Source organism: Poecilia formosa, unplaced genomic scaffold (assembly GCF_000485575.1).
Source record: "Poecilia formosa unplaced genomic scaffold, Poecilia_formosa-5.1.2 Scaffold2, whole genome shotgun sequence".
Taxonomy (NCBI): Eukaryota; Metazoa; Chordata; class Actinopteri; order Cyprinodontiformes; family Poeciliidae; genus Poecilia; species Poecilia formosa.
In genome coordinates, this window is record NW_006799941.1 from 6,361,908 (window position 1) to 6,374,650 (window position 12,743).

Here is a 12,743-nt window from a genome sequence, read left to right on the forward strand (position 1 = left end):
AAATTATTCCACCAGCTTTATGTAATGCAACAGTAACTGACAGCAAAGCAAGCCCTCATTATCAAGCTAACACCATCATACATGGTAGGTATTAAAACGTCTTTAGGTCTTAAAGCTTCATTTTGATTCATCCAAACATAATTTTTGTCATTGTAGTGAAACAACTCGGTTTTAGCTTTGTCCATGTGAACAGCTGCTGATTCTAGTCAATTTTAGAGCAAGGGCTTTTTTTCTTGACATCTTCTCATTTTTTTTTTTTTTTCTTAACTCTCTTCATAGTGAACAGTAACACTGTTGTTCAGGCTTGATCCTCGGTGCTCATGGGTTGTTCCCACCAATTTTCTGTCATTTAGGGTGACATAATGACCACTAATGACCACTTCAAACATTTTATACCAGACATTCAGTAACACAATCGTATCCTGATGCACAGATCAGTAGCCAGTTTGACGTTCAACCCATAACTTTCCAACTGTGTGGCTACTATTCTATCTGCTGAGGCACAGTTGGTCCTATTGGTGCAAAGGCCAGTGTCAGTGCAAGTTTAATAAATGTCTTTTTCTTTTCTAATGTTTGATTATTGCCTTTGACTGCAGCCTGTGGCAAATGCACAGCAGAAACATACATTTAAAGTTGTGGATGTAATCTCTCTGGAGGTTTATTTCACAAGTAACTTCAATTTCTGGAAATGAGTCATAGGCACTCTTCTAAAAATATTTGACTTTTTTTATTTTTTTATTCTGGACCTAATGCCAAAACTGTGACATAAGGACATACAGTATGTAGTAAGTTTCCCCAGGCTGTTTTAACTGATTTCAATGCTGCCGAGGTTGTAATCCTGAGGCTCAAAATTGATTTTCTCAAGCTTCCACAGCAGCATTAACTTGGGAGAGCAAGTTGTCCACAGTGTCATGAATAAACACTCGGTTATGTTTTTTGTAAGTGCACTTGAAGTAAACTTTATAGGCAGTGAGCGTCCTGGGTATGGTATTGATCTTGGTTGCAACTTCAACTTGTGATTACTTCTAAACTTTTCAAAAGAGTGCTGTATGCCTCGTACTGGGAGCTTCTCGGTTTGCCTGTTACTTACAGTTTGTTGCTGTTCGTGGCCTATTTATTTATTTTTTGTTTGCATATAAGCACAAATAACTGGTTGATGAAAACATTTATGAAAGCTCATTAGATTTATTTTCTCCCATCTTCTTTGGTTAATGTGTGTTAAAGTATAGTGGTTCTTGAAACTTTTTCCCCTTTCGTGCCACAAGTATCTAGCTGGAAAGCAAATAAATGTTTTAGGGGTGGAAAATTTGAAACATTTTAAACTCCTGGAAGTAATTTCTGTTGCTACTCAGTGATCATAGGCAGATGAGGGCTGTCAGGAATACACGATGGAAACAAAAATATAAAATGTACAATACTTTGATCGTGGACGTGTTCACACACCCTTGACATAAATATATTAAAAAAGTGTTAATACTTTTTATCTGATTAGTCAATAAATCATCAGAATAATTGATAAACTAATTTATTACTGAAATAATTGGTAGTTGTTAGATTTAGTTCAGAAATCTTAGCTTACTTGTTCAAAACTTTATTTTGTATCTGGTGAGGAGATATAATTTTTAGATTTGGAAGAATTCTTGGAATCGCTGTGAAGGAGGAAGATAAAATTTACCTTCATCTTTCTGGACAGGATCAGGTTTCAGATAAAAACTGACTGACCATCGATTCAGTCACCTCTAAAAACAATACTACTTTCATTTTTTTTTTCTTTTTTTTTTTCACAACAATGACAGAAATATTGTTGTGTTTCTGTCAAACATACATTTTGGAATTGTAATGCAATATTGTCATTTTTTCAGATCATGACACAAAATACATCCTACAAAGTTTGGGTGGATTTTAGCAAGAAAGAAGTTTTATTTTTTATTTTTTTATCTTTCATGTAGTCTTGATCCTTCATGCAGACATATGGAGAAGACAACCAGTGCTTGGCAGAAATCCTCTTTTTTTCCTGGCAGAAAATCTTGCAACTCCTTCAGTGTTGCTACTGGCCTCTTGGCAGCCTCTTTGACCAGCTTCCATATTGTCTTTTCATTAATTTTAGAGAAGCATCCTGTGTCACTGCTGTCACAAGTTTTTTTCTCCACTTATTGAGGCACATTGTATATTAAATTCTATGAACTTTTGTTATTTTTTTCCTGACTGGTAGCTTTGTTCTTTTTTCTGCAAAATACAGCTTTAATGGCCAAAAACATTCCTCTAGGACATCTGAACTTACTATACGTTTATCAGGTTCTCTGTGTTTGAAGAAAGATGTCAAGTCAAATAGATTAAATACCAAAATTGTATCAAAAATGTTCCAAGAGGTTAATCTTTTTTGCCCTAACTAAATCTGATGGAAAATCAGTGGGTTTATTTGAAGAGGGATGTAGATAAGAGATCTCCCTGCAATCATAGAGTTTTGGAAAGCTTTCAGTAGCTGGAGTGGGCAAATATTGATAAGTCAAGTCAAGACTCCTACACTTTTGAGCGCTGCTATAGGACCCAATCAGGAAAATCTGAACTGATATTTTTCTAATGCCTGTCTAAATCTGTTTTTGCTATATATAAGAAAACCTACACATCCAGAAAAATCATGTTTCACAGAGAATGTGGATGGAGGCTGAACTGAAGTGTCTTAAAAGCCATTTATTTGTAAAACTCCATCATTTCCTCCAGTGCATGTTAACGATGTGCTTTCTGCTGGGAAAACTTGTAAACATTTGCTTGTATTGCAGTCTCACACAATAGTGTCAGGCTGTATTTTCCTTTCTATCTGAAATATTCCTATCTAATCATTTCATGATGCTTTTCAGCACAACGTTTCTGGGTGCAGTTATTAACTGGAACTTTAGGTTGACAAATGGTGGGAACTGGGTCAGGAATCCAGCCGAGGCGCATACAAGCTGATATTTGCATACACCAAAATATTTTGCAATAAGAGCTGCCAGAGACTAAATCTGGGACACTGATTTAATTATTACTCCATAGCTCACTGCATTTAAAGTCCCAGCTTGTTATTATCACTTTAGCTTCTCTCCACAATAAGGAACAACAGAAAACAGCAGATCCCGTCAGCACATGGAGGAATTATTCATGCTTATTAGATCGATTTTGCCTGACAAGCTCCTTTTATTACTGCTAAAAACGGCATATAATTTGATTACTAATTTACTGTAATGTGATCATTTCAATTCCAACACGTCCTATGATACATACCTGCTTTTAAAATGTTTGGTTACTACTTTTGTTACTTTTTGAGAAGTATAATTTCATCACAACTAGATCTATTTCACAGGTGATCCTGTTTGCAATTCCACAGTAACATGTACCTAAAATTAAGGTGGAAGAAAGTATTTATTCAATCTCTTACAGCTTTCCAGCTTTGATGTAATCATTACATTAAATAACGCCCAGATTTTTGTGCCATGAACTCAATAACACCAGAATTATAAAAACTGCACAAGCATAACAGATCACAGCGAAAATCATTGAATGCACATGTTTTAACTTTGAGATTCTGCAGCGTGTGTCAGGATTAAATGTTAGTCAGTACGCACTACTTTCCCGCATCCTATTAACAATTTGGCTCCCTGCTGCGGCTAACACTGCACCAGCTCACCTGTTGAGAGCCTCTCAATAAGCAGAATGAAAAGAAATTCATCAGCCGTTTCCACACATCCACTAAAACATTCTCATTCATCTCAGTTTGTTTAAATGGACTCCATTAGCTGCTTCGGCCACATTCAGGAGTAAAGCCACAGCATTTATTGAGTAGTTGCTTGTAGTGCTGGCCGGGTTGGAATCGAGCATAGACAGACAAACTCAGAGAGAAAGAAAAGAGCGAGTGAGAGAAATAGACCGAGAGAGAAGCAGTGAAAGGAATTTCAATGTCTTTGGCCCAATTTGAAAAGAATGATTAAACCACTGCATCTCAGTCATCCTGATTATGAAACTGCAGTCAGCTGAGCTGCCATATGTACTTCAGGGAGATACCCCACCTTGATATCTAGGCAGAGCTTCTTCCTTCATCGTGATCACACGCAGTTTGATGATTGGAATGTTTTTTAGGGAATGTACTGCATTGCATTTAACATCAGTCAGCAAATACATGAATGATAGCAGGTGGGGAAGTAACTTCATCTTAGAGAACGTTGTATGGCTGTGAATCTAAAATAGCTATAGGCTCAAATGAGGTTCTGATGGAGCCACAAATTTGAGCAAAACATCAGTGTTGCATATCGTGAGATATAAATGATTTAATACAATGAGGTAACTTCCTGTTCTTCACATACAGCTCACTGACAGTTTGCTGGAACCGAATGGGGAGGAGAAGTTTCTATTTGTCTTTCACACTGAAGTAGCGATCACAGTCTGAAACGTAGGATGGGCTCAAGGTGTTCAGACATCAGATTCGCGCTGTAAACACTCTTTTGTGAAGGTTTTTTGAGCTCTAGTGATCTTCATTTCACAGGTAGAGAGAGAAGGAGGGACGACATGCACGAAAGGTTTGAGATTTGAGAGTCGAATCCCAGACGGCTGACTCAAGTATCAGTTGCCTCCATCTATATGTCAGCTCTGCCTCGGTGTCTAAGCACTCACGACTCGACTGAGACTTTAGGTTTTAACTCATGAACAATCTTTATCCCGTGTAATCAAGGGTAAATGTGACTTGGTCCGTGTAGATCATTTGAGTAAATGACTAATGTACCTCTGAGTTGCCATTGTGTAGAAATGACAGGTTTTCCGGTCACTTTATATCTGTAATGTTCCCCAACAGCATGTGGCAGTAAAAAGACTGAATGGCAGCTTCCAGGTTCGTCTGTGTTTGATAATGCTATCGGACGTGTGTTTACAGTGAGTGAGGCACAGACCACATCTCTGACTGATATTACTTTTCCTCCTGCATTTGGTTTAATAACCAGAACCACTGCAGGTCATGCTATTATTGACTCAACATTAAACCTGTCAGCATTTGCTGTATCATCATAATGATGATCACATGGATTACTCTCATCGATTCAGAACGAAGTAATATCTTAATTTACCTCTGACGTGTTATTTTTTAATGCGATGATGCTTTTTCAAAAATAAAAACACTTAGTGATTCATTCATTCAGAAATGTGAAATTAATTGGAGTTAACCAATTTTTACTGTCTTTTTTAACTTAACTGTTTATATTTTAGTGCAGTGAATGTGCATTTCAGTTGCATCCCTCCTTTTAAAGTAATTCAGAGCGTTTAACAGTATTTTTCACACATTGGATTAAATTTATTGAAAAGGATAAACATGTTAAATTTGTATGTTTTTAACCCTCCTGCGACCTTATTGCGATGCTCAAGAGGATCGAGGAAAAAGTCTCAGTCAGTCAGACAGAAGATCATATTGTCAAATTAAATCTTCTATTTCCGAAACTACACATAAAAAACCTTGAAAAAGCACATACAGGGTCAGTACCGAGTTGAGGGACTTGTGAGCTGAGACTTGACTTGACCATGTCTGTCTGCCCATGACCAGAGAAAACCCACAGTATCCTTGCCATGCCATTTAAAATGCTCATAAAAGTGCAGTAGCTTTTAAATATTTTCTTTAAAACTGTGGTAAACCTGAAAAATAGAAACTGGACATCGCTGATTTAGGATTTGATGCATTTTAGTTCTCATTCATGTAATAAATCATATTGTGTTGATTCAAATGTTTTATATAATGGAAGATATTTAGGGAAAAATAAAACTTAAACCCTGCTTTTGTTTACTTCTTACTGTACTTTACTAAAATTACCCTCCATAGATTCAAATAGGTGTTACTATGTGGTAATAAACCTGCAATTTATTACCATTGAACTCATTATGTTGGTCAAGACTTAAGAAGAACTCAGACTATAGTTATATATACTGCTGTGTTTGCTAGAATAAATATATTATTACTTCACTATTTAGAAATGTAATAGACTAAATAATTAAAATATTTCAAAGAAAAATAATATTCAAGGTCAGACTTAATATATATTGTAAATACCTGCACATATTACCAATAATTTTTTTTGTTTTTATTATTTAATAACCAACTGTTAGTGGGTCCCCTGTTCTAGCAGCGAGTTCCTCATGAAGGACTCAAGCATCTTTCTGGCTGAGGACGACCTCCATGTCCTGACTCGTAACCTTTGACATGCATCTCTCCAGAGAACACTCTTGTCTACTAAGCTAGAGTTTGAATGGAGTCTGTGTTTCAATGAGAGCTGGTAAAAAAAAATAAATAAAGAAATATGATTATAAGCTTAAAAATTGAAGCTAGGGGAAGGGGGGCTAGATAGAACAAAAAATCCGATAAGAAGAATTAAAGGCATCAAAAGGAGCGCATGATTGGTGTTTCAGTGAGCTGATAGAAGAGCAGAACAGGAGATGGAGTGTGCAGTGTGCTTGTTTTCTGCTGATACAGATCAGATTTCATAAAGATCCACATGACTGCCTCATAACAAGGGGATGGAGAGAGGAATGAGATGGAGATATGAGGCGGAGGCAAACAGAGACATGAAGAAATTGATAAATAGCTGCTTGCCCTCCCTGCAGCTGCTCTCTTTGTTTTTCCGGCTTGTGTTTTTCCTGTTGAGCTTTATATGATTATCCAAACTGTAATTTGGAAAGAAAGAGGATTGGAAAACAATATGAAGGAAAGAAGACATAATAAATTAAATTTTAATTGAATCAGCGATTGGATGAAGTGTGGCGTTAGTTAGGAGTCGCCCTGATTTGCACACCGTCCACATTACTTTGACGTTTGCCATCTCTGGTTGTCTGACTTACAGTGACAACCATGTGGGCGTCATCACTTTTTATTGTACAGGCTGGCAGGAGGCCAGGCTAAGATCCTGTTGAGCCTGTGACATGCTCTGTCTAAGTTACTGAATGACAGACTGACCTACTGATTGACTGAGAGCTTAATAATATTTACCATATAGCAGGTGGAGCAGGTGCTGAAGCCTTCAATGCTGTCACTATAGTTTGAAAACTCCTGTTTGACTAGATTTACAGCGCCTTGCAAAAGTATTCACATCTCATGCTAATAGTTTTTAATATATCTATTATTTCAGATTTCGAAGCTTTGCCTCTTCTACTAGAGTTAGCAGTTGCTTCTCCTCTGATTAATGTTCTCCTTTCCCAGCCTTTCAGTTCAGGTGGCAGCCATGTTTTGGCAGCCATGTTTTTGTAGCTTTGGTTTTGTACAGAAAGATGGTGTTGAATACTCTGAGCGTAAGATGTTGTTTTTAACCCAATTTAAATGTTTCTGCAGCTTTGTCCTTGATACTCTTGGTTCCTTAATGTTCTCTAACAAACCTCTGAAATCTTTAAAGAACCTCTATATTTATATTGAGATTAAATTCCACATATTTGAACTCTGCTTAGTAATTGCATTACTTCTAAGTGACTTTGGTAGAACTGCATTTTGTTTATAGGAGTTTCATGTTGAAGTGAACTGCATGCAAATGCTCACTACACTTTTCATATGTTTCATATGAATTAAACATTTTGACTGCCAGGTATTTCACAATAATACACTACTCTGTGTGATTACATCACACAAATCTCTATGAAATACAGTAATAATTGTCATTGTGATGTGAGAAACTTCAACAAGTATAACTCGTTTTGCAAAGTGCAACAAATACAAAACAATAAGTGCAACACTGTGGTACAAAAAGTAACTAATAAGGCTGACTGGAAACGTGAGTTTATTATTCTGGCTTGTTTTCTCTAATTTTCCCTGCCCTTTATAGTTTTCAGCTGTAGTCTCTGGACAGAGGGTGTGTGGACATCAGACAGTGACAGCATGTGGGTGTGAGGGTTTAAAGAACAGCAATTGGAACAAATTGGCGTCACATTTGTACATGTACATGGTATATGTGGGTGTATTTGATGCCCACAAACACTAAAAAGCTGTGACATCGTAGCAACGACACACTACAGCGCAGTTCCTCCTTTGGCTCCTAAACCTGTGCTGACCTCTAAAGACGAGGACTCAACTCAGCTTTTTCCACATTATCTGGCACCAAGTCATCATTCATCCTTCAATTTCTAAGTTTTGTTGAGCAGGGATGTGCATTGATCAAATGCCATTTTCCAGAATCTCCCACAATCCCCTAATTGTATTTAAATTTTGGAAGCTAAGTCAAGATGTTGTGCTCTTTACGTTCTCGGAGGATTCTTGCTGTGCTTCAGGTCACATTGTCCCAGCCAAAGCAGTCGCTTCAATCAATAAATATCATTTTCTTGAAGAGTTATATTGGACTCTGACAACACAAGTCGATGATGTGTGTCAGAGCAGTATTGGCAATATTCACAGTTCTCACTACCCATTGAGTACATCTCTTAAAATATGAGAAATCTGATCAGTATGCGCCTGCACTCCACCTTACTCCTCTAATGCAGCTACACTTGTGCTTGCTAAGTTTTTGAGTGCTATTCCAGATTCTGGTTTTGACTTGGAGAGCTCTGTATGGACAGTAAGGATGTAAGGACTACCAGATCCTTACATCTCCATCATCTCCATCAGGTCCTTGAGGTCCTGTGATCAAAGGCTGCTTATAATCCCCAATAAAAAATGGAAAACTGAAGGAAACATGGTTTTCTTCTCCTCTCCTCCTTTGTCAACGAGAAAGGAGGAGAGAAAACTTAGTAGCTTCCTTTAAAAGTCAGCTAAAAACTTGTGTTTTTAAATCTGCTTTTGGGTTTTTATTTTGTCTGTTAAAGCATTTTGTGAAATTTGTCTTGAAAATACATACCATTTTACTTGTTTACTTTCTAATTGACTGTGCTTGTTGACACATTCCTGTGATTAGAATTTTATCAGCTTCAGTACTGAATATCAGAACATTGCAAAGAAGGCCACAACCCAAAGACTGGGTTTCCTTATGTTGCTGAACACACAGGTTTGTTCTGAATAGAAAATATGTTATTTGTTGCATCGTTGTGTGGACATAAAATAAACTACACCAATTACCGTTGGAATGGGATTGCACACTAATATGCTGGAGCATAAGTTATGGTAAGCAGCAGACAGCAGGCTAGCTATAAGATCCCATGTTTCAGCTAATTAACCAGCTAGTGTTGGCTTGCTAGATTCGCATCGTTACTCTATAAACAGGAGAAGAAGAACTAATACCAGAATAGACTTTATTGACCATCACTGTGTCCACAAACAAGAAATGTAACTTCAGCTTCATGTGATTCATACACTGACAGCATACAGACATTAATTACAGGAAATATTACGTGTAAGAATTAATGAAGAACTGATATTAAATCCAGTGGGGATTCATGTTACATTTTGCTTTGGTTTTCCACCACTACATAAATCTGTTTAAGAAAAATAAAATAATAAAATTTTAAAATGGGCTACTGTTTCTCCTGACACTGACTTTAAATGAATCTAAGAGTAATATCTTTACCTGAATCAAACTGATTTGCAAATCCTTACACGTCGACTGTCAACATCTAAATCAAAGCAACAGTCAATTAATTTCAGACATTTTTGTGTTTGCAATAATTGACTAATCATATTATTATAGGTTTAATAGCGCTGCTTTTCATTTTGAAAACTAGAAATTGGGTCATGTCACCGTACAAAATTAGCTTTCTACGTCACTTAAATGATGAATTTGATGTCCTAAAGGCTGAGCCATCCTACTTTGACACCAGTGACTCATTGTCTCTGTCTCTTTTTTCCTCACATTGATCCAAACATTGAGCAGTTAGGAAAGAATAACAAAGTGAAAAGAAACAGGTGTGCAATCTGATTATTATGCTACAGTGTAAATTAGATGTTATCGGCTCAGGTTGGAGTTTCTGAGCCTCTCGTGTCGCTACAAGATCCCAGCACGGCGGATAGTTTGTTCCCTGCTCTGTGCAGGAATTCAAGAATTCAAAAGGTCCAGTGACTCATGCTGTTGTAGCTAAGCTGTGAAGTGATAATATGCCTGCAAGGTTATAATAATTGTTTTGATCTGTAATTGTATTATGATAATGTACAATATTAAATTAATTGTACAATTATCAGCTTTCTTCAGCAGCTACTACACAGAGAGCCAAATAAGCTTAGAGGGAAGGATAAGAGGTCTTGTAATTAGCAAATGTTGATATAGTGGTATGACGTCATTATCATATATTTAAGTTTAATGTAATAGGGCACATATTAAATTACATTGTTTAAATCCTATCTATGTTGATTACAAAACAAAAAAAAAACACATGCATTTCATTTTTTGAAAATAAAATGTTTATTTTTAATTCTGCACTATAAAAGAAGTGCAACAATACTGTGCATGAGAGGTGGATCATCTCTTCACTACTGTGTCATCCTATTTCATCCCTTCCTTCCTCCATTGCATTTGAATTAGTTTATCTTTTATTTAAGTATTTTTGTTTGATTAGGAAGTTAATTATAACTGAAGCAAAATCTCGCTTATTATTTAACTTAATTGTGCCTGTGTTTTCTTCGGAAGTCTTTATATTGCTTAATATTTCTATTAATTCTAATTCTGTTTCAAGTTTAGGCCGACTGACTTGTACAATATGACAGACAATGACCCCCGATCAACACAAAATTACTCTGAGCGACCTCCTGCTGATAGATATTACCTACCGTAGTCTGATAATCCTTACAGTAGTCACGGGTAGATTTAGAAAATTACTTTAACTCTTTCATGCATGAGTTAAAACCTCATTCAGCACTTTTGTCCCTAAATTGATTGGATCAGCTGTTAGAATGAAAACAAATGGGAAATTTAGCTTTTTTTTAACCATGAACCTTTCAAAGAGTTTTGGTCTCAGGTGGAAACAAGCATTTATACTATAAATATGTACATGACAAATAAATAATACAAAATATTTTAATGTAAGATATTGTAACTAATGTGGCTACGTATGTTACATTATTTCTAATCTCTTATATTGGCTACACTACTGCAACATGCTCCTGTCCTCTTCATCCCGCTTTCAGCTCTTTGGTCATACCATTTATTGATGCTACAAATATTTTTTTTTTACCTGGAAGGATCTTATTCTAGGACTGACAAGATATTTGTCAGGTGTTTATCCTTTCTGACTTAGTGCCTCCCATTCGAAGAATGTTTGAAGAATGGGTTTGTGAACTTACACTGATTGGCAAGTAGGTAGCCCTGAATGTAGGGGCAAACAAGAGTCCAAAAAGGTGACTTTTAAGTGTACCATCAACTGCAACACACATACAAAAAGGTGGGATTTTTAAAGGTTTTGCTCTTTAGTAACTACTATAGATAAAAGGGTTGAATCACTGGATGTATAGGTATGAAACATCTCAGAGGTTTTAGTACGAAAAGATCAAAACTGCAAAAGTAGGGAATGAGAGGAGGGTCATATGACCATCCCCCACTCCTCACTGGGACTAAAACACTGACTGGTTATTGGCTGCCACTATATCTCTGGAGAGAAGGCATTCTTACATGGGAAAAACTTTCAAACTCCTTATGGAAAGATTTCAGGCCACGATTAAAATCCAGAACATTCTGGCTGTAGTTGTCATTAAAAACCCCCAAACTATTTAGCTTTGAGTTTATTTCTTGTCTACTCTTGAGTTTGCTGGCTTTGCCAACCACTTTGTACCTGAATCACATTTCTATTCTTATTTTTCTACTGTTTTTACTTTTGCTTGATTCATTGCTGCCCATAATGTCACAGTTTTTAACTCTTTTGTAATTCGGACTTGCAGGTCACTAACATTTAATCACCACTATGTAAAGATTGGTGCTAAATTTCACACTTATAAAAAAAGTCTCTAATCGCTTCTTTTTTAGAGCAAACATTAAACTTTAATCTATAAATAACCCAAAATTGGCTTAAGAGGCATTTTGACCTAATACTATTTAAGAAAAAGTGAACAACAGGCTTGTAGCATCACTCTTTGTGCCCAGTATCTCTAAGGGATCCCCTGCTCTCTCACAGCCTTTCTCTGGCTGCATTTATAATGCATGAAGGCATTATGCAATGACCATGAATCCACAACAGCTACAATAGTGTGGCAGCTGTCAAAGCACCAGGATGCCAATTACCTCTTATGGCCATGTGCCATCACTAACACCTCTCAGTGGCCTTCTCTTCAGCATACACCTCAATGGTGCAAAAAAGAAAAAAGGCAGCAGAAAAAGCAAAAGAGTCTGAAACAAAGAAGAAATGACTGTGGATTCAAAAAAGTAGATTAGATTGTTTAGAGGATTTTAATAAAGATGGAAAAAAAGAAGAAAGGCAAGAGGTGCAAATAATACATTTGGGGGAATCGTATAACGAGGGTCAGCTCTGGATTATTAAAGATGTCCAAAGTTGTCTCCATCTGTCACATTTATTTGCCATGCTTTTGTAAATGGGTAAACAGTGTTTACCAATTAATGGTGGTGCTGAGCTTTATGGATGCTTAAATCCCTCCTCAATGAGACATTTCACATCATTCCCAATTATGAATCACTTCAATCATTTTCCACATTCAAATTTCCCCCTATTCATTTAGACTGAAGGGTTTTTTTCAGCTGCACTGGATGAGTGGTAAACATGCAGTCAGTCAGACAAACAATTAAACGTGCATACTGCATTACAGCAAAGAAAAACCACACATTGACTGTAGTTTACTTTATAGTTTAACTTTCTTGGATATTTTTGGACAGCAAGGAGAAAGT

The 12,743-nt window shown here is 36.6% G+C and overlaps 1 protein-coding gene across 6 annotated transcripts in view; it reads left to right on the forward strand.

Moving 5' to 3' along the window:
• Positions 1–12,743, forward strand: part of bsnb (bassoon (presynaptic cytomatrix protein) b) — a 92,233-nt gene that overhangs the window by 22,533 nt on the left and 56,957 nt on the right. The gene's annotated exons all lie outside the window — the stretch shown is intronic.